The following is a 27,703-nucleotide window of genomic DNA, read 5'->3' on the forward strand; positions in this document are numbered from 1 at the left end:
AATGTTTATGTATGTTTTTTTGCTTCTTTATGTCAATAAAGACTGCTTTTTCAATCTAATATCTGAAAACAATCAATGTTTATCTTTGATGGCAATAGAAGTGGTATGATATTTGCTGCTTTTGAAAGGCAATATCTGATATGTCCCCTATCTGGGAACCATATATTAAATGGCTTTTCAGAAAAGGGAGTTGGTAGAAGAGCTTTCAGTACTTGTAGGACCGATGCACATTTCCTATTCTAGCCTCCAAAAACAGATTCAGTTGCATTTTCCAGCGTGTTTTGGATGCGCCTTTGCAAATGTCTTACATCGACAAACTTATTTAGTACTATTTTGCAAATAGGGTTACATTGTTGCAACATTGTGTTCCCTAATTGCTTGATTTTTTAAATGCAACAATTGATAAAGACACCTGATAACAACTCTGTGGAGTCTTATTTTGTGTCTACTTTTTATCTACATTTAATTCTCTACCTCTAATCAAGGCATTTTTAAGTGCTGGGGGCTGCCAGGACGTGAGGCCTACCTAGACTTTAGATCTGAATTTGAATGTACTTGTGAACTAACTTAATTTCCTACTTCTAAATTCATTCCTAAATTCACTACTTACATGAATCATGTAGTTGGGCATTTTGGGACTTCGATTGTGGGCATTGTTTTGTGTCCAGACCAGCAGCAGGTGGTGTGCATTTGCTGGAAAGGCATCGAAGACCTCCGATATGCTGCATCTCCTGATGTGTGTCTCCCTCAAGTGGCTGTCAGCAAATGCCTGCTAGACACCCCATTCCAAGCTGATTGTGACATCACGGTACATGCATCATAGAACAGGCATGCTAGAACATGGGTCTTCAACCTGCGACCCTCCAGCTGCTGTGGAACTACACATCCCAGCATGCCCTGCCTCAGTTTTAGCATACCTTAATAGCAAAACTGTGGCAGGGCATGCTGGGATGTGTAGTTTCACAGCAGCTGGAGGGCCACAGGATGAAGACCCATGTGCTAGAGCCAAGCCGCAGGTACATTGAATGCTAGCAAGCTGAATATTTAAATCATTTTTGTTCCGCAGCATTCCAATGTGGAAGATTCCATGGAACCAGAGATCCTTCCATTGAGAAGGACATGCTGCCTGGATGACTACACTGTGCAAATTAAATCACGGAGCCAGTTGGCTTGTGGGTGGCTCTGGTCACTGGGTGGTTGGGTGGGTGGTGTGTCGGAGGTGGAGCACATGCAAATGATTGTGTATCATCCAGCTAGTGAGAGAGAAAACTCATGCAGGAGTGTGCCTGCTTGTCAGTGGGTTATGCACCTTTCCAGACGTCAAATCTACATGGAGCAGCTGGAGAGGACAAGAGCAGGTTTGCAAAATATAGACAGAAGAGCTCTCCAGCCTAGTTTGCTGTCTGTTTCCACTTTTCTTTTCTTGAGCCGCTCCCTTCTATGCCCTTGCGCACTATCCTGACTTCTCCCGTCTGCTTACTTTGTGCCTTCCAACGCACAATGCAAACTACAGGTAGTGCTGCAGGGCCCACACCCTTTTACTTGCCTTACAGAGCAGCTCTGGAGCTGTTACAGTGCCCAGCTGCTGCAAGAAATCAGCTTGAATGCTTCAGGGGCTGGGGCATAGCCAACATGAGCCCCACACCGAAGGAGGGTGGAGGTGTTTAATGCGAACTAGAGGTCATCCAAGCGCCGCAAAAGGCCGCCATGCCCTGCACGCCCCTTTTCTCTTTTCATATGCAGACGAGGGTTAAATCCAACTTTGACCCACTGCTTGGATGGCATTACCATATGCAAATCAATCTGCTGCAGGCCTTCCCCCAGGAATGCTTGCACTAGTTGTTGCATTTGGTTTGTTGTTTGGGGGTGCTTCAGTATTAGGCAGCCTTCTGCCCTCCCATGTTCATCTGAAAATATGTGTTCTCCCTGCAGTTGTTGTCCCCAGATGAGAGTTCCCTTGTGCTGCCTCAGTTGAATCTCCTTTACTTGACAGAGATGTGCCTGAGCAGCGGCCCTCTCCAGCCCTATCCCAAATCATACTTATCTTGCATAGGAGATACCATGGTCATGAAGATTGTTTTCCCAGGGTGAGGTTCATTCATTGCATTCTGGGTATGCTGACCCCTGTGATTTCCCCAAATGTGGGAAACTTGACTGCATTTTTTGTGGTAGTGGGGGACTGTGTTTGTGCTTTCCTCTGGTCAGCTCTGGTAAAAGTCAGATTTCTTTGTCTCAGATCTTCCTCTAGCCTTGTTCTTCTTTCGAGAGTTCCCTTGTGCTGCCTCAGTTGGATCTCTTTCACTTGACAGGGGGGTGCCCGAGCAGCGACCCTCCCCAGCTCTAGCCCAACTCCTACTTACCTGCCAGGTGAGATACTATGATCATGTAGGTGCTTCTCCCAGGGCAAGGCTCACCCATTGCACTCTGGGTGTGCTGCTCCTGCGATTTCCCCAAATGTGGGACACTTGACTGCATAATTTGTGTTTCCCCTGGTCGGCTCTCGTATAATTCAGATCTCTTTGTCTCAGGTCTCTCTCCAGCCTAGTTTGCTGTCTGTTTCCACTTCTCTTTTCTTGAGCCGCTCCCTTCTATGCCCTTGCGCACTATTCTGACCTCTCCTGTCTGCTTACTTTGTGCCTTCCAACGCACAATGCAAACTACAGGTAGTGCTGCAGGGCCCACACCCTTTTACTTGCCTTACAGAGCAGCTCTGGAGCTGTTACAGTGCCCAGCTGCTGCAAGAAATCAGCTTGAATGCTTCAGGGGCTGGGGCATAGCCAACATGAGCCCCACACCGAAGGAGGGTGGAGATGTTTAATGCGAATTAGGGGTCATCCAAGCGCCGCAAAAGGCCGCCATGCCCTGCACATCCCTTTTTTCTTTTCATATGCAGACGAGGGTTGAAGCCAACTTTGACCCACTGCTTGGATGACATCACCATATGCAAATCCATCTGCTGCAGGCCTTCCCCAGGAATGCTTGCACTAGTTGTTGCATTTGGTTTGTTGTTTGGGGGTGCTTCAGTATTAGGCAGCCTTCTGCCCTCCCATGTTCATCTGAAAATATGTGTTCTCCCTGCAGTTGTTGTCCCCAGATGAGAGTTCCCTTGTGCTGCCTCAGTTGAATCGCCTTTACTTGACAGAGATGTGCCTGAGCAGCGGCCCTCCCCAGCCCTATCCCAAATCATACTTATTTTGCATAGGAGATACCATGGTCATGAAGATTGTTCTTCCAGGGTGAGGTTCATTCATTGCATTCTGGGTATGCTGACCCCTGTGATTTCCCCAAATGTGGGAAACTTGACTGCATTATTTGTGGTAGTGGGGGACTGTGTTTGTGCTTTCCTCTGGTCAGCTCTGGTAAAAGTCAGATTTCTTTGTCTCAGATCTTCCTCTAGCCTTGTTCTTCTTTCGAGAGTTCCCTTGTGCTGCCTCAGTTGGATCTCCTTCACTTGACAGGGGGGTGCCCGAGCAGCGACCCTCCCCAGCTCTAGCCCAACTCCTACTTACCTGCCAGGTGAGATACTATGATCATGTAGGTGCTTCTCCCAGGGCAAGGCTCACCCATTGCACTCTGGGTGTGCTGCCCCTGTGATTTCCCCAAATGTGGGAAACTTGACTGCATAATTTGTGTTTCCCCTGGTCGGCTCTCGTATAATTCAGATCTCTTTGTCTCAGGTCTCTCTCCTGCCTAGTTTGCTGTCTGTTTCCACTTCTCTTTTCTTGAGCCGCTCCCTTCTATGCCCTTGCGCACTATTCTGACCTCTCCTGTCTGCTTACTTTGTGCCTTCCAACGCACAATGCAAACTACAGGTAGTGCTGCAGGGCCCACACCCTTTTACATGCTTTACAGAGCAGCTCTGGAGCTGTTACAGTGCCCAGCTGCTGCAAGAAATCAGCTTGAATGCTTCAGGGGCTGGGGCATAGCCAACATGAGCCCCACACCGAAGGAGGGTGGAGATGTTTAATGCGAATTAGGGGTCATCCAAGCGCCGCAAAAGGCCGCCATGCCCTGCACATCCCTTTTTTCTTTTCATATGCAGACGAGGGTTGAAGCCAACTTTGACCCACTGCTTGGATGACATCACCATATGCAAATCCATCTGCTGCAGGCCTTCCCCAGGAATGCTTGCACTAGTTGTTGCATTTGGTTTGTTGTTTGGGGGTGCTTCAGTATTAGGCAGCCTTCTGCCCTCCCATGTTCATCTGAAAATATGTGTTCTCCCTGCAGTTGTTGTCCCCAGATGAGAGTTCCCTTGTGCTGCCTCAGTTGAATCGCCTTTACTTGACAGAGATGTGCCTGAGCAGCGGCCCTCCCCAGCCCTATCCCAAATCATACTTATTTTGCATAGGAGATACCATGGTCATGAAGATTGTTCTCCCAGGGTGAGGTTCATTCATTGCATTCTGGGTATGCTGACCCCTGTGATTTCCCCAAATGTTGGAAACTCGACTGCATTATTTGTGGTAGTGGGGGACTGTGTTTGTGCTTTCCTCTGGTCAGCTCTGGTAAAAGACAGATTTCTTTGTCTCAGATCTTCCTCTAGCCTTATTCTTCTTTCGAGAGTTCCCTTGTGCTGCCTCAGTTGGATCTCCTTCACTTGACAGGGGGGTGCCCGAGCAGCTACCCTCCCCAGCTCTAGCCCAACTCCTACTTACCTGACAGGTGAGATACTATGATCATGTAGGTGCTTCTCCCAGGGCAAGGCTCACCCATCGCACTCTGGGTGTGCTGCCCCTGTGATTTCCCCAAATGCGGGAAACTTGACTGCATAATTTGTGTTTCCCCTGGTCGGCTCTCGTATAATTCAGATGTCTTTGTCTCAGGTCTCTCTCCAGCCTAGTTTGCTGTCTGTTTCCACTTCTCTTTTCTTGAGCCGCTCCCTTCTATGCCCTTGCGCACTATCCTGACTTCTCCCGTCTGCTTACTTTTTGCCTTCCAACGCACAATGCGAACTACAGGTAGTGCTGCAGGGCCCACACCCTTTTACTTGCCTTACAGAGCAGCTCTGGAGCTGTTACAGTGCCCAGCTGCTGCAAGAAATCAGCTTGAATGCTTCAGGGGCTGGGGCATAGCCAACATGAGCCCCACACCGAAGGAGGGTGGAGGTGTTTAATGCGAACTAGGGGTCATCCAAGCGCCGCAAAAGGCCGCCATGCCCTGCACGCCCCTCTTCTCTATTCATATGCAGATGAGGGTTGAAGCCAACTTTGACCCACTGCTTGGATGACATCACCATATGCAAATCCATCTGCTGCAGGCCTTCCCCCAGGAATGCTTGCACTAGTTGTTGCATTTGGTTTGTTGTTTGGGGGTGCTTCAGTATTAGGCAGCCTTCTGCCCTCCCATGTTCATCTGAAAATATGTGTTCTCCCTGCAGTTGTTGTCCCCAGATGAGAGTTCCCTTGTGCTGCCTCAGTTGAATCTCCTTTACTTGACAGAGATGTGCCTGAGCAGCGGCCCTCCCCAGCTCTATCCCAAATCATACTTATTTTGCATAGGAGATACCATGGTCATGAAGATTGTTTTCCCAGGGTGAGGTTCATTCATTGCATTCTGGGTATGCTGACCCCTGTGATTTCCCCAAATGTGGGAAACTTGACTGCATTATTTGTGGTAGTGAGGGACTGTGTTTGTGCTTTCCTCTGGTCAGCTCTGGTAAAAGTCAGATTTCTTTGTCTCAGATCTTCCTCTAGCCTTGTTCTTTCGAGAGTTCCCTTGTGCTGCCTCAGTTGGATCTCCTTCACTTGACAGGGGGGTGCCTGAGCAGCGACCCTCCCCAGCTCTAGCCCAGCTCCTACTTACCTGCCAGGTGAGATACTATGATCATGAAGGTGCTTCTCCCAGGGCAAGGCTCACCCATTGCACTCTGGGTGTGCAACTCCTGCGGTTTCCCCAAATGTTGGACACTTGACTGCATAATTTGTGTTTCACCTGGTCGGCTCTCGTATAATTCAGATCTCTTTGTCTCAGGTCTCTCTCCAGCCTAATTTGCAGTCTGTTTCCACTTCTCTTTTCTTGAGTTGCTCCCTTCTATGCCCTTGCGCACTATCCTGACTTCTCCCGTCTGCTTACTTTGTGCCTTCCAACGCACAATGCAAACTACAGGTAGTGCTGCAGGGCCCACACCCTTTTACTTGCCTTACAGAGCAGCTCTGGAGCTGTTACAGTGCCCAGCTGCTGCAAGAAATCAGCTTGAATGCTTCAGGGGCTGGGGCATAGCCATCATGAGCCCCACACCGAAGGAGGGTGGAGGTGTTTAATGCGAACTAGGGGTCATCCAAGCACCGCAAAAGGCCGCCATGCCCTGCATGCCAATTTTCTCTTTTCATATGCAGACGAGGGTTGAAGCCAACTTTGACCCACTGCTTGGATGACATCACCATATGCAAATCCATCTGCTGCAGGCCTTCCCCCAGGAATGCTTGCACTAGTTGTTGCATTTGGTTTGTTGTTTGGGGGTGCTTCAGTATTAGGCAGCCGTCTGCCCTCCCATGTTCATCTGAAAATATGTGTACCTCCTGCAGTTGTTGTCCCCAGATGAGAGTTCCCTTGTGCTGCCTCAGTTGAATCTCCTTTACTTGACAGAGATGTGCCTGAGCAGCGGCCCTCCCCAGCCCTATCCCAAATCATACTTATTTTGCATAGGAGGTACCATGGTCATGAAGATTGTTCTCCCAGGGTGAGGTTCATTCATTGCATTCTGGGTATGCTGACCCCTGTTATTTCCCCAAATGTGGTAAACTTGACAGCATTATTTGTGGTAGTGGGGGACTGTGTTTGTGCTTTCCTCTGGTCAGCTCTGGTAAAAGTCAGATTTCTTTGTCTCAGATCTTCCTCTAGCCTTGTTCTTCTTTCGAGAGTTCCCTTGTGCTGCCTCAGTTGGATCTACTTCACTTGACAGGGGGGTGCCCGAGCAGCGACCCTCCCCAGCTCTAGCCCAACTCCTTCTTACCTGCTAGGTAAGATACGATGATCATGAAGGTGCTTCTCCCAGGGCAAGGCTCACCAATTGCACTCTGGGTGTGCTGCTCCTGCGATTTCCCCAAATGTGGGAAACTTGACTGCATAATTTGTGTTTCCCCTGGTCGGCTCTTGTATAATTCAGATCTCTTTGTCTCATGTCTCTCTCCAGCCTAGTTTGCTGTCTGTTTACACTTCTCTTTTCTTGAGCCACTCCCTTCTATGCCCTTGCGCACTATCTTGACTTCTCCCGTCTGCTTACTTTGTGCCTTCCAACGCACAATGCGAACTACAGGTAGTGCTGCAGGGCCCACACCCTTTTAGTTGCCTTACAGAGCAGCTCTGGAGCTATTACAGTGCCCAGCTGCTGCAAGTAATCAGCTTGATTGCTTCAGGGGCTGGGGCATAGCCAACATGAGCCCCACACCGAAGTAGGGTGGAGGTGTTTAATGCGAACTAGGGGTCATCCAAGCGCCGCAAAAGGCCGCCATGCCCTGCACGCCCCTTTTCTCTTTTCATATGCAGACGAGGGTTGAAGCCAACTTTGACCCAGTGCTTGGATGACATCACCATATGCAAATCCATCTGCTGCAGGCCTTCCCCCAGGAATACTTGTACTAGTTGTTGCATTTGGTTTGTTGTTTGGGGGTGCTTCAGTATTAGGCAGCCTTCTGCCCTCCCATGTTCATCTGAAAATATGTGTTCTCCCTGCAGTTGTTGTCCCCAGATGAGAGTTCCCTTGTGCTGCCTCAGTTGAATCTCCTTTACTTGACAAGGGAGGCATTTTGGATTTTTTCTTTGGGTACCCTTACACCTGATGGTCTGAATGAGAGCATTGAACTGAACAACATTGGCAGTCTCTGAAGATTTTATCTATTGATTTACCTAATATATTATTTATTGAATATCCATTTATTGTATGTTTAATAAATAAACAAAATTATTAGAAGTAGCTATTTTGGAAACAGCTTTCCTCTTAGGATGAAACTGTATAATCCTGTTGTGTGTATTCCTTTAATGTTCCTTAGTAAAATCCACTAGTAATGATGAACATCAGATTTCTTCCTCCATCCTCTTTTTACACTTTCTCTTGGTTCTATATATATATATTTTTTTTTATATTTTTATTTTTTTCCCCTCCTTCTCCCAAAAGGCCCCCCTCCCTCTCCCCCCCTCCCTGTTTTAAATTTTAAAATCTTTAAATATTTAAATCTTCGAATCCTTAAATTGTCTGTTTAATATTTATTTTTTCTTCAATTCTTTTTGTTGTTTAAACAGCAATGTAATTATTCCAGGGGTTAAAATAATGAAATATAGAAATAATATTAACAAAAATTAAAGGTAAAAATGAATTGATAGAATGATCCCATTAAAAGTAAATAAATAATATGGATGTTAAGCTGAGCAGGTTGGATTCGAACATGGGACTAGCTGCATAGAGTGCAGGTGATGTTTCCCCTGCGCCACAAGAACTGCTTTAGTAGTGGCATGGATTTATGTTACCCTAAAAGGTTTTATATAAGTAAATGGGGATCCTTAGTGCTGAGTCTCTGAATTATGTATATGTGATTATAGATATGAGGTATTGATTGAAAGATTATAGGTTAATCTGTATATAGATTATATATTTTCTGTTATTTTTTAAACCACCTTGTTGCTTATTTTATTATTATTTTTAATCACCATGTTGCTTATTTTTATATTATGAAATGCCTTTATATGTGCAATTGCAATTAGAAAGTTGTTCCATATGTGAGTCATTACATGTATGCATCCAGTTAGTACATGTATGTATCCAATCAACTAATTAGTAATACTATTGGTCCGGTGCATTTTAAAAAGAGCCTGCTAGGCTGCTGATGTATCCTCTGACGAAACCGCTCTTGGATAACAGCGGAGAAACGCGTAAGGAAGGTGATTACCGGACACTCTGATTGCTGAGATATAAGCCCGTTCATGAACGAGCTACATCACGGCGGACGTCTGATGTAAAGACAGCGGTGAAGGGGAAAAAGCAATTTGAGACCGAGCAAAAGGAGGTCTCTACCCCACGGCAGGGAGAAATATCCCGACCGCGAGTGCCAATAAGATCCAGCCACGGTTAACGGGGGTCGTAGCATACCGCTGTGTTTCACCAACCATCACAGCGCTCTCCCCCTGTTTTCTTTCATTACTCACGTGAGTTACATATGAACTTTAACTGCAGTAAATAAGAGGCGTTGGTTACAACTGTTGCTGTTCATCCACAAGAAGGAATTTAATGTATCAATTACAATTGGAAAGTAACGATTAAATTACAACAGCTGTATCCAGGAGGATTTTTTGGACACTTTAATAAACATTCCGTTGTCATCAAGGGCAATATGAAATAGATCCTGATTACATTTAGATATGGATAGTGGTGCCTATATATGTTGACTCCATTGTATTTTATTGAATGTGGGTTTCTTCTGTCTATATATATTTTTTTTAAAATAAAGAGCTTGTATATTTTATTTTTTGCGCTCCTTTGATAACAAGTGTGATTATCTTTAAAATTTGGTTTATTATTGGTAGAACAGTACTACCTATGGGAGCACCATTTTATAATATATGGTGAAAATTAATAGATGTATAGAGATTAAATAAGCAACAAATTGGTGAAATAGATAAGTTTTGATAGGAGCGCTGGGTTCTATATATATATATTGACATTTGGTTATATATATGTATAGACTTTATAAATTCTTGACAGAGATGTGCCTGAGCCCTCCCCAGCCCTATCCCAAATCATACTTATTTTGCATAGGAGATACCATGGTCATGAAGATTGTTCTCCCAGGGTGAGGTTCATTCATTGCATTCTGGGTATGCTGACCCCTGTGATTTCCCCAAATGTGGGAAACTCAACTGCATTATTTGTGGTAGTGGGGGACTGTGTTTGTGCTTTCCTCTGGTCAGCTCTGGTAAAAGTCAGATTTATTTGTCTCAGATCTTCCTCTAGCCTTGTTCTTCTTTCGAGAGTTTCCATGTGCTGCCTCAGTTGGATCTCCTTCACTTGACAGGGGGGTGCCCGAGCAGCGACCCTCCCCAGCTCTAGCCCAACTCCTACTTACCTGCCAGGTGAGATACTATGATCATGTAGGTGCTTCTCCCAGGGCAAGGCTCACCCATCGCACTCTGGGTGTGCTGCCCCTGTGATTTCCCCAAATGCGGGAAACTTGACTGCATAATTTGTGTTTCCCCTGGTCGGCTCTCGTATAATTCAGATGTCTTTGTCTCAGGTCTCTCTCCAGCCTAGTTTGCTGTCTGTTTCCACTTCTCTTTTCTTGAGCCGCTCCCTTCTATGCCCTTGCGCACTATCCTGACTTCTCCCGTCTGCTTACTTTTTGCCTTCCAACGCACAATGCGAACTACAGGTAGTGCTGCAGGGCCCACACCCTTTTACTTGCCTTACAGAGCAGCTCTGGAGCTGTTACAGTGCCCAGCTGCTGCAAGAAATCAGCTTGAATGCTTCAGGGGCTGGGGCATAGCCAACATGAGCCCCACACCGAAGGAGGGTGGAGGTGTTTAATGCGAACTAGGGGTCATCCAAGCGCCGCAAAAGGCCGCCATGCCCTGCACGCCCCTCTTCTCTATTCATATGCAGATGAGGGTTGAAGCCAACTTTGACCCACTGCTTGGATGACATCACCATATGCAAATCCATCTGCTGCAGGCCTTCCCCCAGGAATGCTTGCACTAGTTGTTGCATTTGGTTTGTTGTTTGGGGGTGCTTCAGTATTAGGCAGCCTTCTGCCCTCCCATGTTCATCTGAAAATATGTGTTCTCCCTGCAGTTGTTGTCCCCAGATGAGAGTTCCCTTGTGCTGCCTCAGTTGAATCTCCTTTACTTGACAGAGATGTGCCTGAGCAGCGGCCCTCCCCAGCTCTATCCTAAATCATACTTATTTTGCATAGGAGATACCATGGTCATGAAGATTGTTTTCCCAGGGTGAGGTTCATTCATTGCATTCTGGGTATGCTGACCCCTGTGATTTCCCCAAATGTGGGAAACTTGACTGCATTATTTGTGGTAGTGAGGGACTGTGTTTGTGCTTTCCTCTGGTCAGCTCTGGTAAAAGTCAGATTTCTTTGTCTCAGATCTTCCTCTAGCCTTGTTCTTCTTTCGAGAGTTCCCTTGTGCTGCCTCAGTTGGATCTCCTTCACTTGACAGGGGGGTGCCTGAGCAGCGACCCTCCCCAGCTCTAGCCCAGCTCCTACTTACCTGCCAGGTGAGATACGATGATCATGAAGGTGCTTCTCCCAGGGCAAGGCTCACCAATTGCACTCTGGGTGTGCAACTCCTGCGGTTTCCCCAAATGTTGGACACTTGACTGCATAATTTGTGTTTCACCTGGTCGGCTCTCGTATAATTCAGATCTCTTTGTCTCAGGTCTCTCTCCAGCCTAATTTGCAGTCTGTTTCCACTTCTCTTTTCTTGAGTTGCTCCCTTCTATGCCCTTGCGCACTATCCTGACTTCTCCCGTCTGCTTACTTTGTGCCTTCCAACGCACAATGCAAACTACAGGTAGTGCTGCAGGGCCCACACCCTTTTACTTGCCTTACAGAGCAGCTCTGGAGCTGTTACAGTGCCCAGCTGCTGCAAGAAATCAGCTTGAATGCTTCAGGGGCTGGGGCATAGCCATCATGAGCCCCACACCGAAGGAGGGTGGAGGTGTTTAATGCGAACTAGGGGTCATCCAAGCACCGCAAAAGGCCGCCATGCCCTGCATGCCAATTTTCTCTTTTCATATGCAGACGAGGGTTGAAGCCAACTTTGACCCACTGCTTGGATGACATCACCATATGCAAATCCATCTGCTGCAGGCCTTCCCCCAGGAATGCTTGCACTAGTTGTTGCATTTGGTTTGTTGTTTGGGGGTGCTTCAGTATTAGGCAGCCGTCTGCCCTCCCATGTTCATCTGAAAATATGTGTACCTCCTGCAGTTGTTGTCCCCAGATGAGAGTTCCCTTGTGCTGCCTCAGTTGAATCTCCTTTACTTGACAGAGATGTGCCTGAGCAGCGGCCCTCCCCAGCCCTATCCCAAATCATACTTATTTTGCATAGGAGGTACCATGGTCATGAAGATTGTTCTCCCAGGGTGAGGTTCATTCATTGCATTCTGGGTATGCTGACCCCTGTTATTTCCCCAAATGTGGTAAACTTGACAGCATTATTTGTGGTAGTGGGGGACTGTGTTTGTGCTTTCCTCTGGTCAGCTCTGGTAAAAGTCAGATTTCTTTGTCTCAGATCTTCCTCTAGCCTTGTTCTTCTTTCGAGAGTTCCCTTGTGCTGCCTCAGTTGGATCTCCTTCACTTGACAGGGGGGTGCCCGAGCAGCGACCCTCCCCAGCTCTAGCCCAACTCCTTCTTACCTGCTAGGTAAGATACGATGATCATGAAGGTGCTTCTCCCAGGGCAAGGCTCACCAATTGCACTCTGGGTGTGCTGCTCCTGCGATTTCCCCAAATGTGGGAAACTTGACTGCATAATTTGTGTTTCCCCTGGTCGGCTCTTGTATAATTCAGATCTCTTTGTCTCATGTCTCTCTCCAGCCTAGTTTGCTGTCTGTTTACACTTCTCTTTTCTTGAGCCACTCCCTTCTATGCCCTTGCGCACTATCTTGACTTCTCCCGTCTGCTTACTTTGTGCCTTCCAACGCACAATGCGAACTACAGGTAGTGCTGCAGGGCCCACACCCTTTTAGTTGCCTTACAGAGCAGCTCTGGAGCTATTACAGTGCCCAGCTGCTGCAAGTAATCAGCTTGATTGCTTCAGGGGCTGGGGCATAGCCAACATGAGCCCCACACCGAAGTAGGGTGGAGGTGTTTAATGCGAACTAGGGGTCATCCAAGCGCCGCAAAAGGCCGCCATGCCCTGCACGCCCCTTTTCTCTTTTCATATGCAGACGAGGGTTGAAGCCAACTTTGACCCACTGCTTGGATGACATCACCATATGCAAATCCATCTGCTGCAGGCCTTCCCCCAGGAATGCTTGTACTAGTTGTTGCATTTGGTTTGTTGTTTGGGGGTGCTTCAGTATTAGGCAGCCTTCTGCCCTCCCATGTTCATCTGAAAATATGTGTTCTCCCTGCAGTTGTTGTCCCCAGATGAGAGTTCCCTTGTGCTGCCTCAGTTGAATCTCCTTTACTTGACAAGGGAGGCATTTTGGATTTTTTCTTTGGGTACCCTTACACCTGATGGTCTGAATGAGAGCATCGAACTGAACAACATTGGCAGTCTCTGAAGATTTTATCTATTGATTTACCTAATATATTATTTATTGAATATCCATTTATTGTATGTTTAATAAATAAACAAAATTATTAGAAGTAGCTATTTTGGAAACAGCTTTCCTCTTAGGATGAAACTGTATAATCCTGTTGTGTGTATTCCTTTAATGTTCCTTAGTAAAATCCACTAGTAATGATGAACATCAGATTTCTTCCTCCATCCTCTTTTTACACTTTCTCTTGGTTCTATATATATATTTTTTTTTATATTTTTATTTTTTTCCCCTCCTTCTCCCAAAAGGCCCCCCTCCCTCTCCCCCCATCCCTGTTTTAAATTTTAAAATCTTTAAATATTTAAATCTTCGAATCCTTAAATTGTCTGTTTAATATTTATTTTTTCTTCAATTCTTTTTGTTGTTTAAACAGCAATGTAATTATTCCAGGGGTTAAAATAATGAAATATAGAAATAATATTAACAAAAATTAAAGGTAAAAATGAATTGATAGAATGATCCCATTAAAAGTAAATAAATAATATGGATGTTAAGCTGAGCAGGTTGGATTCGAACATGGGACTAGCTGCATAGAGTGCAGGTGATGTTTCCCCTGCGCCACAAGAACTGCTTTAGTAGTGGCATGGATTTATGTTACCCTAAAAGGTTTTATATAAGTAAATGGGGATCCTTAGTGCTGAGTCTCTGAATTATGTATATGTGATTATAGATATGAGGTATTGATTGAAAGATTATAGGTTAATCTGTATATAGATTATATATTTTCTGTTATTTTTTAAACCACCTTGTTGCTTATTTTATTATTATTTTTAATCACCATGTTGCTTATTTTTATATTATGAAATGCCTTTATATGTGCAATTGCAATTAGAAAGTTGTTCCATATGTGAGTCATTACATGTATGCATCCAGTTAGTACATGTATGTATCCAATCAACTAATTAGTAATACTATTGGTCCGGTGCATTTTAAAAAGAGCCTGCTAGGCTGCTGATGTATCCTCTGACGAAACCGCTCTTGGATAACAGCGGAGAAACGCGTAAGGAAGGTGATTACCGGACACTCTGATTGCTGAGATATAAGCCCGTTCATGAACGAGCTACATCACGGCGGACGTCTGATGTAAAGACAGCGGTGAAGGGGAAAAAGCAATTTGAGACCGAGCAAAAGGAGGTCTCTACCCCACGGCAGGGAGAAATATCCCGACCGCGAGTGCCAATAAGATCCAGCCACGGTTAACGGGGGTCGTAGCATACCGCTGTGTTTCACCAACCATCACAGCGCTCTCCCCCTGTTTTCTTTCATTACTCACGTGAGTTACATATGAACTTTAACTGCAGTAAATAAGAGGCGTTGGTTACAACTGTTGCTGTTCATCCACAAGAAGGAATTTAATGTATTAATTACAATTGGAAAGTAACGATTAAATTACAACAGCTGTATCCAGGAGGATTTTTTGGACACTTTAATAAACATTCCGTTGTCATCAAGGGCAATATGAAATAGATCCTGATTACATTTAGATATGGATAGTGGTGCCTATATATGTTGACTCCATTGTATTTTATTGAATGTGGGTTTCTTCTGTCTATATATATTTTTTTTTAAATAAAGAGCTTGTATATTTTATTTTTTGCGCTCCTTTGATAACAAGTGTGATTATCTTTAAAATTTGGTTTATTATTGGTAGAACAGTACTACCTATGGGAGCACCATTTTATAATATATGGTGAAAATTAATAGATGTATAAAGATTAAATAAGCAACAAATTGGTGAAATAGATAAGTTTTGATAGGAGCGCTGGGTTCTATATATATATATTGACATTTGGTTATATATATGTATAGACTTTATAAATTCTTGACAGAGATGTGCCTGAGCCCTCCCCAGCCCTATCCCAAATCATACTTATTTTGCATAGGAGATACCATGGTCATGAAGATTGTTCTCCCAGGGTGAGGTTCATTCATTGCATTCTGGGTATGCTGACCCCTGTGATTTCCCCAAATGTGGGAAACTCAACTGCATTATTTGTGGTAGTGGGGGACTGTGTTTGTGCTTTCCTCTGGTCAGCTCTGGTAAAAGTCAGATTTATTTGTCTCAGATCTTCCTCTAGCCTTGTTCTTCTTTTGAGAGTTTCCATGTGCTGCCTCAGTTGGATCTCCTTCACTTGACAGGGGGGTGCCCGAGCAGCGACCCTCCCCAGCTCTAGCCCAACTCCTACTTACCTGCCAGGTGAGATACTATGATCATGAAGGTGCTTCTCCCAGGGCAAGGCTCACCCATTGCACTCTGGGTGTGCTGCTCCTGCGGTTTCCCCAAATGTTGGACACTTGACTGCATAATTTGTGTTTCCCCTGGTCGGCTCTCGTATAATTCAGATCTCTTTGTCTCAGGTCTCTCTCCAGCCTAGTTTGCTGTCTGTTTCCATTTCTCTTTTCTAGAGTTGCTCCCTTCTATGCCCTTGCTCACTATCCTGACTTCTCCCGTCTGCTTACTTTGTGCCTTCCAACGCACAATGCAAACTACAGGTAGTGCTGCAGGGCCCACACCCTTTTACTTTCCTTACAGAGCAGCTCTGGAGCTGTTACAGTGCCCAGCTGCTGCAAGAAATCAGCTTGAATGCTTCAGGGGCTGGGGCATAGCCCCACACCGAAGGAGGGTGGAGGTGTTTAATGCGAACTAGGGGTCATCCAAGTGCCGCAAAAGGCCGCCATGCCCTGCACGCCCCTTTTCTCTTTTCATATGCAGACGAGGGTTGAAGCCAACTTTGACCCACTGCTTGGATGACATCACCATATGCAAATCCATCTGCTGCAGGCCTTCCCCCAGGAATGCTTGCACTAGTTGTTGCATTTGGTTTGTTGTTTGGGGGTGCTTCAGTATTAGGCAGCCTTCTGCCCTACCATGTTCATCTGAAAATATGTGTTCTCCCTGCAGTTGTTGTCCCCAGATGAGAGTTCCCTTGTGCTGCCTCAGTTGAATCTCCTTTACATGACAGAGATGTGCCTGAGCAGCGGCCCTCCCCAGCCCTATCCCAAGTCATACTTATTTTGCATAGGAGATACCATGGTCATGAAGATTGTTCTCCCAGGGTGAGGTTCATTCATTGCATTCTGGGTATGCTGACCCCTGTGATTTCCACAAATGTGGGAAACTCGACTGCATTATTTGTGGTAGTGGGGGACTGTGTTTGTTCTTTCCTCTGGTCAGCTCTGGTAAAAGTCAGATTTATTTGTCTCAGATCTTCCTCTAGCCTTGTTCTTCTATCGAGAGTTTCCTTGTGCTGCCTCAGTTGGATCTACTTCACTTGACAGGGGGGTGCCCGAGCAGCGACCCTCCCCAGCTCTAGCCCAACTCCTACTTACCTGCCAGGTGAGATACTATGATCATGAAGTTGCTTCTCCCAGGACAAGGATCACCCATTGCACTCTGGGTGTGCTGCTCCTGCGATTTCCCCAAATGTGGGAAACTTGACTGCATAATTTGTGTTTCCCCTGGTCAGCTCTCATATAATTCAGATCTCTTTGTCTCAGGTCTCTCTCCAGCCTAGTTTGCTGTCTGTTTCCACTTCTTTTTTCTTGAGCCCCTCCCTTCTATACCCTAGTGCACTATCCTGACTTCTCCTCCCGTCTGCTTACTTTTTGCCTTACAATGCACAAAGCAAACTACAGGTAGTGCTGCAGGTCCCACACCCTTTTATTTGCCTTACAGAGCAGCTCTGGAGCTGTTACAGTGCCAACTGCTGCAAGAAATCAGCTTGAATGCTTCAGAGGCTGGGGCATAGCCAACATGAGCCCCACACCGAAGGAGGGTGGAGGTGTTTAATGCGAGCTAGGGGTCATCCAAGCGCCGCAAAAGGCTGCCATGCCCTGCACGCCCCTTTTCTCTTTTCATATGCAGACGAGGGTTGAAGCCAACTTTGACCCACTGCTTGGATGACATCACCATATGCAAATCCATCTGCTGCAGGCCTTCCCCCAGGAATGCTTGCACTAGTTGTTGCATTTTGTTTGTTGTTTGGGGGTGCTTCAGTATTAGGTAGCCTTCTGCCCTCCCATGTTCATCTGAAAATATGTGTTCTCCCTGCAGTTGTTGTCCCCAGATGAGAGTTCCCTTGTGCTGCCTCAGTTGAATCTCCTTTACTTGACAGAGATGTGCCTGAGCAGCGGCCCTCCCCAGCCCTATCCCAAATCATACTTATTTTGCATAGGAGATACCATGGTCATGAAGATTGTTCTCCCAGGGTGAGGTTCATTCATTGCATTCTGTGTATGCTGACCCCTGTGATTTCCACAAATGTGGGAAACTCGACTGCATTATTTGTGGTAGTGGGGGACTGTGTTTGTGCTTTCCTCTGGTCAGCTCTGGTAAAAGTCAGATTTCTTTGTCTCAGATTTTCCTCTAGCCTTGTTCTTCTTTCGATAGTTCCCTTGTGCTGCCTCAGTTGGATCTCCTTCACTTGACAGGGGGCTGCCCGAGCAGCGACCCTCCCCAGCTCTAGCACATGTAAGTTTGTTTTTATTTTACTACATTGTGGTTTGTGGCTCTATACCATGTAATGCATGTCTTTTAACAGTAGTCAAGTCTTCCAATGTGCTTGTTAGTGAAACCCAATACATAGCTTTATTTTATTTTGTTTCTTCAAATATTGAATGCATATGTCTTATAACTTTTTTTTTCAATATATAAACATTTTTATTATAAGATTTTCAATGACACAAGTACATCCAAGTTGCAGATTATGGGTTGTGAAGGACAAATCAACCATATAAACAATTTAAGCAATTTAAATTGCATGCAGGTAGTAGAATATCAAACTCCTTGGATGAGAGTTGGTCGTAATAAACTAGGATAGAAAAGAATAAAGTAGAAAATAAGATTTTAAACCTACCGGTAAATCTTTTTCTCGTAGTCCGTAGAGGGTGCTGGGGACTCCGTAAGGACCATGGGGATAGACGGGCTCCGCAGGAGACATGGGCACTTTAAGAAAGACTTTAGTTCTGGGTGTGCACTGGCTCCTCCCTCTATGCGCCTCTATGCCACAGTTAGAGAAACTGTGCCCAGAGGAGACTGACAGTATGAGGAAAGGATTTTGTTAATCCAGGGCAAGATTCATACCAGCCACACCAATCACACCGTATAACTTGTGATAAACTACCCAGTTATGAGTACGAAAAAACAACATACTGTAGCATCAGTGCAGGACCGATGCAACTATAACATAACCCTTATTGAAGCAATAACTATATACAAGTATTGCAGAAGTAGTCCGCACTTGGGACGGGCGCCCAGCATCCTCTACGGACTACGAGAAAAAGATTTACCGGTAGGTTTAAAATCTTATTTTCTCTAACGTCCTAGAGGATGCTGGGGACTCCATAAGGACCATGGGGATTATACCAAAGCTCCAAAACGGGCGGGAGAGTGCGGATGACTCTGCAGCACCGATTGAGCAAACATGAGTTCCTCCTCAGCCAGGGTATCAAACTTATAGTATTTTGAAAAGGTGTTTGAACCTGACCAAGTAGCAGCTCGACACAGCTGTAGTGCCGAGACCCCTCGGGCAGCCGCCCAAGAAGAGCCCACTTTCCTCGTGGAATGGGCCTAGACCGATTTCGGTAACTGCAATCCAGCCATAGAATGCGCTTGCTGAATCGTGTTACAAATCCAGCGAGCAATAGCCTGCTTTGAAGCAGGGGCACCAATCTTGTTGGTTGCATACAGGACAAACAGCGCTTCAGTTTTCCTGACTCTAGCCGTCCTGGCCACGTAAATTTTCAAAGCCCTGACCACATCAAGTAACTCGGAATCCTCCAAGTCACGCGTAGCCAAAGGCACCACAATAGATTGGCTCATATGAAAAGATGAGACCACTTTTGGTAGGAATTGAGGATGGGTCCGCAATTCCGCTCTATCCACATGGAACACCAAATATGGGCTTTTATGTGACAAAGCCGCTAATTCCGACACTCACCTAGCCGAAGCCAAGGCTAATAACATGACCACCTTCCACGTGAGATATGTTAACTCCACCGTTTTAAGGCTGCTAAAAACTGCTAGCGAGCAATCAACTCAGAATGACCCCCATAGTGTATTGCAAGAAAATATCTGTAAATCCAATGGTACCGTAAGTGCGGTATATACTCGCACTTCTTTGCGGGGCGAGAACATCTCCCGTAAGTGAAGTCAGCCCTATGAATAGAGTTTGTGTGATCCCTGTGCAGCAGTCACAGAAAGGGTTCATCTCTGCAGTTTGTCACTCAAATTACATTGTTGCATTTTTTCTAGAAGTGGATCTGAGAGCTGTTACCCGCAGACCAGCTACAATAATTATCCTGGGATAGTGCGCAAGGGCATAGAAGGGAGCGGCTCAAGAAAAGAGAAGTGGAAACAGACAGCAAACTAGGCTGGAGAGAGACCTGAGACAAAGAGATCTGAATTATACGAGAGCCGACCAGGGGAAACACAAATTATGCAGTCAAGTTTCCCACATTTTGGGAAAATCGCAGGAGCAGCACACCCAGAGAGCAATGGGTGAGCCTTGCCCTGGGAGAAGCACCTTCATGATCATAGTATCTCACCTGGCAGGTAAGTAGGAGTTGGGCTAGAGCTGGGGAGGGTCGCTGCTCGGGCACCCCCCTGTCAAGTGAAGGAGATCCAACTGAGGCAGCACAAGGAAACTCTCGAAAGAAGAACAAGGCTAGAGGAAGATCTGAGACAAAGAAATCTGACTTTTACCAGAGCTGACCAGAGGAAAGCACAAACACAGTCACTCACTACCACAAATAATGCAGTCAAGTTTCCCACATTTGGGGAAATCACAGGGGTCAGCATACCCAGAATGCAATGAATGAACCTCACCCTGGGAGAACAATCTTCATGACCATGGTATCTCCTATGCAAAATAAGTATGATTTGGGATAGGGCTGGGGAGGGCCGCTGCTCAGGCACATCTCTATCAAGTAAAGGAGATTCAACTGAGGCAGCACAAGGGAACTCTCATCTGGGGACAACAACTGCAGGGAGAACACATATTTTCAGATGAACATGGGAGGGCAGAAGGCTGCCTAATACTGAAGCACCCCCAAACAACAAACCAAATGCAACAACTAGTACAAGCATTCCTGGGGGAAGGTCTGCAGAAGATGGATTTGCATACGGTGATGTCATCCAAGCAGTGGGCCAAAGTTGGCTGGAACCCTCATCTGCATATGAAAAGAGAAAAGGGGTATGCAGGGCATGGCAGCCTTTTGCGGCGCTTGGATGACCCCTAGTTCGCATTAAATACCCCCACCCTCCTTCTGTGTGGGGCTCATGTTGGCCATGCCCCAGTCCCTGAAGCATTCAAGCTGATTTATTGCAGCAGCTGGGCACTGTAACAGCTCCAGAGCTGCTCTGTAAGGCAAGTAAAAGGGTGTGGGCCCTGCAGCACTACCTGTAGTTTGCATTGTGCATTGTAAGGCACAAAGTAAGCAGACGGGAGGAGAAGTCAGGATAGTGCACAAGGGTATAGAAGGGAGGGGCTCAAGAAAAAAGAAGTAGAAACAGACAGCAAACTAGGCTGGAGAGAGACCTGAGACAAAGAGATCTGAATTATATGAGAGCCGACCAGGGGAAACACAAATTACGCAGTCAAGTTTCCCACATTTGGGGAAATCACAGGGGCAGCACACCCAGAGTGCAATGGGTGATCCTTGCCCAGTGAGAAGCAACTTCATGATCATAGTATCTCACCTGGCAGGTAAGTAGGAGTTGGGCTAGAGCTGGGGAGGGTCGCTGCTCGGGCAGCCCCCTGTCAAGTGAAGGAGATCCAACTGAGGCAGCACAAGGGAACTCTCGAAAGAAGAACAAGGCTAGAGGAAAATCTGAGACAAAGAAATCTGACTTTTACCAGAGCTGACCAGAGGAAAGCACAAACACAGTCCACCACTACCACAAATAATGCAGTCGAGTTTCCCACATTTGTGGAAATCACAGGGGTCAGCATACCCAGAATGCAATGAATGAACCTCACCCTGGGAGAACAATCTTCATGACCATGTTATCTCCTATGCAAAATAAGTATGATTTGGGATAGGGCTGGGGAGGGCCGCTGCTCAGGCACATCTCTGTCAAGTAAAGGAGATTCAACTGAGGCAGCACAAGGGAACTCTCATCTGGGGACAACAACTGCAGGGAGAACACATATTTTCAGATGAACATGGGAGGGCAGAAGGCTACCTAATACTGAAGCACCCCAAAACAACAAACAAAATGCAACAACTAGTGCAGGCATTCCTGGGGGAAGGCCTGCAGCAGATGGATTTGCATATGGTGATGTCATCCAAGCAGTGGGTCAAAGTTGGCTTCAACCCTCGTTGAAAAGGGGCGTGCAGGGCATGGCAGCCTTTTGCGGCGCTTGGATGACCCCTAGCTCGCATTAAACACCTCCACCCTCCTTCAGTGTGGGGCTCATGTTGGCTATGCCCCAGCCCCTGAAGCATTCAAGCTGATTTCTTGCAGCAGCTTGGCACTGTAACAGCTCCAGAGCTGCTCTGTAAGGCAAATAAAAGGGTGTGGGACCTGCAGCACTACCTGTAGTTCGCATTGTGCGTTGGAAGGCAAAAAGTAAGCAGACGGGAGAAGTCAGGATAGTGCGCAAGGGCATAGAAGGGAGCGGCTCAAGAAAAGAGAAGTGGAAACAGACAGCAAACTAGGCTGGAGAGAGACCTGAGACAAAGAGATCTGAATTATACGAGAGCCGACCAGGGGAAACACAAATTATGCAGTCAAGTTTCCCACATTTGGGGAAATCGCAGGAGCAGCACACCCAGAGTGCAATGGGTGAGCCTTGCCCTGGGAGAAGCACCTTCATGATCATAGTATCTTACCTGGCAGGTAAGTAGGAGTTGGGCTAGAGCTGGGGAGGGTCGCTGCTCGGGCACCCCCCTGTCAAGTGAAGGAGATCCAACTGAGGCAGCACAAGGGAACTCTCGAAAGAAGAACAAGGCTAGAGGAAAATCTGAGACAAAGAAATCTGACTTTTACCAGAGCTGACCAGAGGAAAGCACAAACACAGTCCCCCACTACCACAAATAATGCAGTCGAGTTTCCCACATTTGTGGAAATCACAGGGGTCAGCATACCCAGAATGCAATGAATGAACCTCACCCTGGGAGAACAATCTTCATGACCATGGTATCTCCTATGCAAAATAAGTATGATTTGGGATAGGGCTGGGGAGGGCCGCTGCTCAGGCACATCTCTGTCAAGTAAAGGAGATTCAACTGAGGCAGCACAAGGGAACTCTCATCTGGGGACAACAACTGCAGGGAGAACACATATTTTCAGATGAACATGGGAGGGCAGAAGGCTACCTAATACTGAAGCACCCCAAAACAACAAACAAAATGCAACAACTAGTGCAGGCATTCCTGGGGGAAGGCCTGCAGCAGATGGATTTGCATATGGTGATGTCATCCAAGCAGTGGGTCAAAGTTGGCTTCAACCCTCGTCTGCATATGAAAAGAGGAAAGGGGCGTGCAGGGCATGGCAGCCTTTTGCGGCGCTTGGATGACCCCTAGCTCGCATTAAACACCTTCACCCTCCTTCGGTGTGGGGCTCATGTTGGCTATGCCCCAGCCCCTGAAGCATTCAAGCTGATTTCTTGCAGCAGCTGGGCACTGTAACAGCCCCAGAGCTGCTCTGTAAGGCAAATAAAAGGGTGTGGGACCTGCAGCACTACCTGTAGTTCGCATTGTGCGTTGGAAGGCAAAAAATAAGCAGACGGGAGAAGTCAGGATAGTGCGCAAGGGCATAGAAGGGAGCGGCTCAAGAAAAGAGAAGTGGAAACAGACAGCAAACTAGGCTGGGGAGAGACCTGAGACAAAGAGATCTGAATTATACGAGAGCCGACCAGGGGAAACACAAATTATGCAGTCAAGTTTCCCACATTTGGGGAAATCGCAGGAGCAGCACACCCAGAGTGCAATGGGTGAGCCTTGCCCTGGGAGAAGCACCTTCATGATCATAGTATCTTACCTGGCAGGTAAGTAGGAGTTGGGCTAGAGCTGGGGAGGGTCGCTGCTCGGGCACCCCCCTGTCAAGTGAAGGAGATCCAACTGAGGCAGCACAAGGAAACTCTCGAAAGAAGAACAAGGCTAGAGGAAGATCTGAGACAAAGAAATCTGACTTTTACCAGAGCTGACCAGAGGAAAGCACAAACACAGTCCCTCACTACCACAAATAATGCAGTCCAGTTTCCCACATTTGGGGAAATCACAGGGGTCAGCATACCCAGAATGCAATGAATGAACCTCACCCTGGGAGAACAATCTTCATGACCATGGTATCTCCTATGCAAAATAAGTATGATTTGGGATAGGGCTGGGGAGGGCCGCTGCTCAGGCACATCTCTGTCAAGTAAAGGAGATTCAACTGAGGCAGCACAAGGGAACTCTCATCTGGGGACAACAACTGCAGGGAGAACACATATTTTCAGATGAACATGGGAGGGCAGAAGGCTGCCTAATACTGAAGCACCCCCAAACAACAAACCAAATGCAACAACTAGTACAAGCATTCCTGGGGGAAGGTCTGCAGAAGACGGATTTGCATACGGTGATGTCATCCAAGCAGTGGGCCAAAGTTGTCTGGAACCCTCATCTGCATATGAAAAGAGAAAAGGGGTATGCAGGGCATGGCGGCCTTTTGCGGCGCTTGGATGACCCCTAGTTCGCATTAAATACCCCCACCCTCCTTCTGTGTGGGGCTCATGTTGGCCATGCCCCAGCCCCTGAAGCATTCAAGCTGATTTCTTGCAGCAGCTGGGCACTGTAACAGCTCCAGAGCTGCTCTGTAAGGCAAGTAAAAGGGTGTGGGCCCTGCAGCACTACCTGTAGTTTGCATTGTGCATTGGAAGGCACAAAGTAAGCAGACGGGAGGAGAAGTCAGGATAGTGCACAAGGGTATAGAAGGGAGGGGCTCAAGAAAAAAGAAGTGGAAACCGACAGCAAACTAGGCTGGAGAGAGACCTGAGACAAAGAGATCTGAATTATATGAGAGCCGACCAGGGGAAACACAAATTACGCAGTCAAGTTTCCCACATTTGGGGAAATCACAGGGGCAGCACACCCAGAGTGCAATGGGTGATCCTTGCCCAGGGAGAAGCAACTTCATGATCATAGTATCTCACCTGGCAGGTAAGTAGGAGTTGGGCTAGAGCTGGGGAGGGTCGCTGCTCGGGCACCCCCCTGTCAAGTGAAGGAGATCCAACTGAGGCAGCACAAGGGAACTCTCGAAAGAAGAACAAGGCTAGAGGAAAATCTGAGACAAAGAAATCTGACTTTTACCAGAGCTGACCAGAGGAAAGCACAAACACAGTCCCCCACTACCACAAATAATGCAGTCGAGTTTCCCACATTTAGGGAAATCACAGGGGTCAGCATACCCAGAATGCAATGAATGAACCTCACCCTGGGAGAACAATCTTCATGACCATGGTATCTCCTATGCAAAATAAGTATGATTTGGGATAGGGCTGGGGAGGGCCGCTGCTCAGGCACATCTCTGTCAAGTAAAGAAGATTCAACTGAGGCAGCACAAGGGAACTCTCATCAGGGGACAACAACTGCAGGGAGAACACATATTTTCAGATGAACATGGGAGGGCAGAAGGCTGCCTAATACTGAAGCACCCCCAAACAACAAACCAAATGCAACAACTAGTGCAAGCATTCCTGGGGGAAGGCTGCAGCAGATGGATTTGCATATGGTGATGTCATCCAAGCAGTGGGTCAAAGTTGGCTTCAACCCTCGTCTGCATATGAAAAGAGAAAAGGGGCGTGCAGGGCATGGCGGCCTTTTGCGGCGATTGGATGACCCCTAGTTCGCATTAAACACCTCCACCCTCCTTCGGTGTGGGGCTCATGTTGTCTATGCCCCAGCCCCTGAAGCATTCAAGCTGATTTCTTGCAGCAGCTAGGCACTGTAACAGCTCCAGAGCTGCTCTGTAAGGCAAGTATAAGGGCGTGGGCCCTGCAGCACTACCTTTAGTTCGCATTGTGCGTTGGAAGGCACAAATTAAGCAGACGGGAGAAGTTAGGATAGTGCGCAAGGGCATAGAAGGGAGCGGCTCAAGAAAAAAGAAGTGGAAATAGACAGCAAACTAGGCTGGAGAGAGACCTGAGACAAAGAGATCTGAATTATACGAGAGCCGACCAGGGGAAACACAAATTATGCAGTCAAGTTTCCCACATTTGGGGAAATCGCAGGAGCAGCACACCCAGAGTTCAATGGGTGAGACTTGCCCTGGGAGAAGCACCTTCATGATCATAGTATCTCACCTGGCAGGTAAGTAGGATTTGGGATAGAGCTGGGGAGGGTCGCTGCTCGGGCACCCCCCTGTCAAGTGAAGTAGATCCAACTGAGGCAGCACAAGGAAACTCTCGATAGAAGAACAAGGCTAGAGGAAGATCTGAAGCAAATAAATCTGACTTTTACCAGAGCTGACCAGAGGAAAGAACAAACACAGTCCCCCACTACCACAAATAATGCAGTCGAGTTTCCCACATTTGGGGAAATCATAGGGGTCAGCATACCCAGAATGCAATGAATGAACCTCACCCTGGGAGAACAATCTTCATGACCATGGTATCTCCTATGCAAAATAAGTTTGACTTGGGATAGGGCTGGGGAGGGCCGCTGCTCAGGCACATCTCTGTCAAGTAAAGGAGATTCAACTGAGGCAGCACAAGGGAACTCTCATCTGGGGACAACAACTGCAGGGAGAACACATATTTTCAGATGAACATGGGAGGGCAGAAGGCTGCCTAATACTGAAGCACCCCCAAACAACAAACCAAATGCAACAACTAGTGCAAGCATTCCTGGGGGAAGGCCTGCAGCAGATGGATTTGCATATGGTGATGTCATCCAAGCAGTGGGTCAAAGTTGGCTTCAACCCTCGTCTGCATATGAAAAGAGAAAAGGGGCGTGCAGGGCATGGCGGCCTTTTGCGGCGCTTGGATGACCCCTAGTTCGCATTAAACACCTCCACCCTCCTTCGGTGTGGGGCTATGCCCCAGCCCCTGAAGCATTCAAGCTGATTTCTTGCAGCAGCTGGGCACTGTAACAGCTCCAGAGCTGCTCTGTAAGGCAAGTAAAAGGGTGTGGGCCCTGCAGCACTACCTGTAGTTTGCATTGTGCGTTGGAAGGCACAAAGTAAGCAGACGGGAGAAGTCAGGATAGTGCGCAAGGGCATAGAAGGGAGCAACTCAAGAAAAGAGAAGTGGAAACAGACAGCAAACTAGGCTGGAGAGAGACCTGAGACAAAGAGATCTGAATTATACGAGAGCCGACCAGGGGAAACACAAATTATGCAGTCAAGTGACCAACATTTGGGGAAACCGCAGGAGCAGCACACCCAGAGTGCAATGGGTGAGCCTTGCCCTGGGAGAAGCACCTTCATGATCATAGTATCTCACCTGGCAGGTAAGTAGGAGTTGGGCTAGAGCTGGGGAGGGTCGCTGCTTGGGCACCCCCCTGTCTAGTGAAGGAGATCCAACTGAGGCAGCACATGGAAACTCTCGAAAGAAGAACAAGGCTAGAGGAAGATCTGAGACAAATAAATCTGACTTTTACCAGAGCTGACCAGAGGAAAGCACAAACACAGTCCCCCACTACCACAAATAATGCAGTCGAGTTTCCCACATTTGGGGAAAACACAGGGGTCAGCATACCCAGAATGCAATGAATGAACCTCACCCTGGGAGAACAATCTTCATGACCATGGTATCTCCTATGCAAAATAAGTATGATTTGGGATAGGGCTGGGGAGGGCCGCTGCTCAGGCACATCTCTGTCAAGAATTTATAAAGTCTATACATATATATAACCAAATGTTATATATATATATAGAACCCAGCGCTCCTATCAAAACTTATCTATTTCACCAATTTGTTGCTTATTTAATCTTTATACATCTATTAATTTTCACCATATATTATAAAATGCTGCTCCCATAGGTAGTACTGTTCTACCAATAATAAACCAAATTTTAAAGATAATCACACTTGTTATTAAGGGAGCGCAAAAAATAAAATATACAAGCTCTTTATTTTTAAAAAATATATATAGACAGAAGAAACCCACATTCAATAAAATACAATGGAGTCAACATATATAGGCACCACTATCCATATCTAAATGTAATCAGGATCTATTTCATATTGCCCTTGATGACAACGGAATGTTTATTAAAGTGTCCAAAAAATCCTCCTGGATACAGCTGTTGTAATTTAATCATTACTTTCCAATTGTAATTGATACATTAAATTCCTTCTTGTGGATGAACAGCAACAGTTGTAACCAACGCCTCTTATTTACTGCAGTTAAAGTTCATATGTAACTCACGTGAGTAATGAAAGAAAACAGGGGGAGAGCGCTGTGATGGTTGGTGAAACACAGCGGTATGCTACGACCCCCATTAACC

At 46.6% G+C, this 27,703-nt stretch overlaps 32 non-coding genes and 3 pseudogenes across 32 annotated transcripts; 21 read left to right on the forward strand and 14 right to left on the reverse strand.

Moving 5' to 3' along the window:
* The first annotated feature begins 2,036 nt into the window (after positions 1 to 2,036).
* LOC134950719 (U1 spliceosomal RNA) lies at positions 2,037 to 2,200 on the forward strand. The gene has a single exon (XR_010183589.1). It is a non-coding gene; the product is annotated as a U1 spliceosomal RNA (small nuclear RNA).
* A 152-nt stretch (positions 2,201 to 2,352) lies between these two features.
* Positions 2,353 to 2,515, forward strand: LOC134952597 (U1 spliceosomal RNA). The gene has a single exon (XR_010185087.1). It is a non-coding gene; the product is annotated as a U1 spliceosomal RNA (small nuclear RNA).
* Positions 2,516 to 3,185: 670 nt separating this feature from the next.
* LOC134950840 (U1 spliceosomal RNA) lies at positions 3,186 to 3,349 on the forward strand. Its single transcript, XR_010183688.1, has one exon. It is a non-coding gene; the product is annotated as a U1 spliceosomal RNA (small nuclear RNA).
* Positions 3,350 to 3,501: 152 nt separating this feature from the next.
* Positions 3,502 to 3,664, forward strand: LOC134952550 (U1 spliceosomal RNA). The gene has a single exon (XR_010185049.1). It is a non-coding gene; the product is annotated as a U1 spliceosomal RNA (small nuclear RNA).
* Positions 3,665 to 4,334: 670 nt separating this feature from the next.
* On the forward strand, positions 4,335 to 4,498 carry LOC134950812 (U1 spliceosomal RNA). The gene has a single exon (XR_010183665.1). It is a non-coding gene; the product is annotated as a U1 spliceosomal RNA (small nuclear RNA).
* A 152-nt stretch (positions 4,499 to 4,650) lies between these two features.
* Positions 4,651 to 4,813, forward strand: LOC134952823 (U1 spliceosomal RNA). The gene has a single exon (XR_010185219.1). It is a non-coding gene; the product is annotated as a U1 spliceosomal RNA (small nuclear RNA).
* A 671-nt stretch (positions 4,814 to 5,484) lies between these two features.
* Positions 5,485 to 5,648, forward strand: LOC134950886 (U1 spliceosomal RNA). Its single transcript, XR_010183725.1, has one exon. It is a non-coding gene; the product is annotated as a U1 spliceosomal RNA (small nuclear RNA).
* Positions 5,649 to 5,797: 149 nt separating this feature from the next.
* Positions 5,798 to 5,960, forward strand: LOC134953225 (U1 spliceosomal RNA). Its single transcript, XR_010185500.1, has one exon. It is a non-coding gene; the product is annotated as a U1 spliceosomal RNA (small nuclear RNA).
* Positions 5,961 to 6,631: 671 nt separating this feature from the next.
* Positions 6,632 to 6,795, forward strand: LOC134951616 (U1 spliceosomal RNA). The gene has a single exon (XR_010184323.1). It is a non-coding gene; the product is annotated as a U1 spliceosomal RNA (small nuclear RNA).
* A 152-nt stretch (positions 6,796 to 6,947) lies between these two features.
* LOC134953640 (U1 spliceosomal RNA) lies at positions 6,948 to 7,110 on the forward strand. The gene has a single exon (XR_010185693.1). It is a non-coding gene; the product is annotated as a U1 spliceosomal RNA (small nuclear RNA).
* Positions 7,111 to 9,734: 2,624 nt separating this feature from the next.
* On the forward strand, positions 9,735 to 9,898 carry LOC134950290 (U1 spliceosomal RNA). The gene has a single exon (XR_010183234.1). It is a non-coding gene; the product is annotated as a U1 spliceosomal RNA (small nuclear RNA).
* Positions 9,899 to 10,050: 152 nt separating this feature from the next.
* On the forward strand, positions 10,051 to 10,213 carry LOC134952982 (U1 spliceosomal RNA). The gene has a single exon (XR_010185336.1). It is a non-coding gene; the product is annotated as a U1 spliceosomal RNA (small nuclear RNA).
* Positions 10,214 to 10,884: 671 nt separating this feature from the next.
* Positions 10,885 to 11,048, forward strand: LOC134950887 (U1 spliceosomal RNA). The gene has a single exon (XR_010183726.1). It is a non-coding gene; the product is annotated as a U1 spliceosomal RNA (small nuclear RNA).
* A 152-nt stretch (positions 11,049 to 11,200) lies between these two features.
* LOC134953653 (U1 spliceosomal RNA) lies at positions 11,201 to 11,363 on the forward strand. Its single transcript, XR_010185699.1, has one exon. It is a non-coding gene; the product is annotated as a U1 spliceosomal RNA (small nuclear RNA).
* Positions 11,364 to 12,034: 671 nt separating this feature from the next.
* Positions 12,035 to 12,198, forward strand: LOC134951617 (U1 spliceosomal RNA). Its single transcript, XR_010184324.1, has one exon. It is a non-coding gene; the product is annotated as a U1 spliceosomal RNA (small nuclear RNA).
* Positions 12,199 to 12,350: 152 nt separating this feature from the next.
* LOC134953641 (U1 spliceosomal RNA) lies at positions 12,351 to 12,513 on the forward strand. The gene has a single exon (XR_010185694.1). It is a non-coding gene; the product is annotated as a U1 spliceosomal RNA (small nuclear RNA).
* Positions 12,514 to 15,135: 2,622 nt separating this feature from the next.
* LOC134950292 (U1 spliceosomal RNA) lies at positions 15,136 to 15,299 on the forward strand. Its single transcript, XR_010183235.1, has one exon. It is a non-coding gene; the product is annotated as a U1 spliceosomal RNA (small nuclear RNA).
* A 152-nt stretch (positions 15,300 to 15,451) lies between these two features.
* LOC134952906 (U1 spliceosomal RNA) lies at positions 15,452 to 15,614 on the forward strand. Its single transcript, XR_010185283.1, has one exon. It is a non-coding gene; the product is annotated as a U1 spliceosomal RNA (small nuclear RNA).
* Positions 15,615 to 16,275: 661 nt separating this feature from the next.
* LOC134950987 (U1 spliceosomal RNA) lies at positions 16,276 to 16,439 on the forward strand. Its single transcript, XR_010183809.1, has one exon. It is a non-coding gene; the product is annotated as a U1 spliceosomal RNA (small nuclear RNA).
* A 152-nt stretch (positions 16,440 to 16,591) lies between these two features.
* On the forward strand, positions 16,592 to 16,733 carry LOC134952808 (U1 spliceosomal RNA; annotated as a pseudogene).
* Positions 16,734 to 17,427: 694 nt separating this feature from the next.
* On the forward strand, positions 17,428 to 17,591 carry LOC134950912 (U1 spliceosomal RNA). Its single transcript, XR_010183746.1, has one exon. It is a non-coding gene; the product is annotated as a U1 spliceosomal RNA (small nuclear RNA).
* A 2,075-nt stretch (positions 17,592 to 19,666) lies between these two features.
* LOC134952655 (U1 spliceosomal RNA) lies at positions 19,667 to 19,830 on the reverse strand. Its single transcript, XR_010185132.1, has one exon. It is a non-coding gene; the product is annotated as a U1 spliceosomal RNA (small nuclear RNA).
* A 152-nt stretch (positions 19,831 to 19,982) lies between these two features.
* On the reverse strand, positions 19,983 to 20,146 carry LOC134951391 (U1 spliceosomal RNA). Its single transcript, XR_010184140.1, has one exon. It is a non-coding gene; the product is annotated as a U1 spliceosomal RNA (small nuclear RNA).
* A 695-nt stretch (positions 20,147 to 20,841) lies between these two features.
* LOC134952935 (U1 spliceosomal RNA) lies at positions 20,842 to 20,983 on the reverse strand (annotated as a pseudogene).
* Positions 20,984 to 21,135: 152 nt separating this feature from the next.
* On the reverse strand, positions 21,136 to 21,299 carry LOC134951656 (U1 spliceosomal RNA). Its single transcript, XR_010184356.1, has one exon. It is a non-coding gene; the product is annotated as a U1 spliceosomal RNA (small nuclear RNA).
* Positions 21,300 to 21,956: 657 nt separating this feature from the next.
* On the reverse strand, positions 21,957 to 22,119 carry LOC134952484 (U1 spliceosomal RNA). The gene has a single exon (XR_010184995.1). It is a non-coding gene; the product is annotated as a U1 spliceosomal RNA (small nuclear RNA).
* Positions 22,120 to 22,271: 152 nt separating this feature from the next.
* Positions 22,272 to 22,435, reverse strand: LOC134950747 (U1 spliceosomal RNA). Its single transcript, XR_010183612.1, has one exon. It is a non-coding gene; the product is annotated as a U1 spliceosomal RNA (small nuclear RNA).
* A 671-nt stretch (positions 22,436 to 23,106) lies between these two features.
* On the reverse strand, positions 23,107 to 23,269 carry LOC134952485 (U1 spliceosomal RNA). The gene has a single exon (XR_010184996.1). It is a non-coding gene; the product is annotated as a U1 spliceosomal RNA (small nuclear RNA).
* Positions 23,270 to 23,421: 152 nt separating this feature from the next.
* LOC134951145 (U1 spliceosomal RNA) lies at positions 23,422 to 23,585 on the reverse strand. The gene has a single exon (XR_010183938.1). It is a non-coding gene; the product is annotated as a U1 spliceosomal RNA (small nuclear RNA).
* Positions 23,586 to 24,280: 695 nt separating this feature from the next.
* LOC134953321 (U1 spliceosomal RNA) lies at positions 24,281 to 24,422 on the reverse strand (annotated as a pseudogene).
* Positions 24,423 to 24,574: 152 nt separating this feature from the next.
* On the reverse strand, positions 24,575 to 24,738 carry LOC134950418 (U1 spliceosomal RNA). Its single transcript, XR_010183340.1, has one exon. It is a non-coding gene; the product is annotated as a U1 spliceosomal RNA (small nuclear RNA).
* Positions 24,739 to 25,408: 670 nt separating this feature from the next.
* LOC134952769 (U1 spliceosomal RNA) lies at positions 25,409 to 25,571 on the reverse strand. Its single transcript, XR_010185199.1, has one exon. It is a non-coding gene; the product is annotated as a U1 spliceosomal RNA (small nuclear RNA).
* A 152-nt stretch (positions 25,572 to 25,723) lies between these two features.
* LOC134950841 (U1 spliceosomal RNA) lies at positions 25,724 to 25,887 on the reverse strand. Its single transcript, XR_010183689.1, has one exon. It is a non-coding gene; the product is annotated as a U1 spliceosomal RNA (small nuclear RNA).
* A 661-nt stretch (positions 25,888 to 26,548) lies between these two features.
* On the reverse strand, positions 26,549 to 26,711 carry LOC134953152 (U1 spliceosomal RNA). The gene has a single exon (XR_010185458.1). It is a non-coding gene; the product is annotated as a U1 spliceosomal RNA (small nuclear RNA).
* A 152-nt stretch (positions 26,712 to 26,863) lies between these two features.
* LOC134950654 (U1 spliceosomal RNA) lies at positions 26,864 to 27,027 on the reverse strand. Its single transcript, XR_010183536.1, has one exon. It is a non-coding gene; the product is annotated as a U1 spliceosomal RNA (small nuclear RNA).
* Between the last annotated feature and the right edge of the window lie 676 nt (positions 27,028 to 27,703).

This window comes from Pseudophryne corroboree, chromosome 8, assembly GCF_028390025.1.
Source record: "Pseudophryne corroboree isolate aPseCor3 chromosome 8, aPseCor3.hap2, whole genome shotgun sequence".
Lineage (NCBI taxonomy): Eukaryota > Metazoa > Chordata > Amphibia > Anura > Myobatrachidae > Pseudophryne > Pseudophryne corroboree.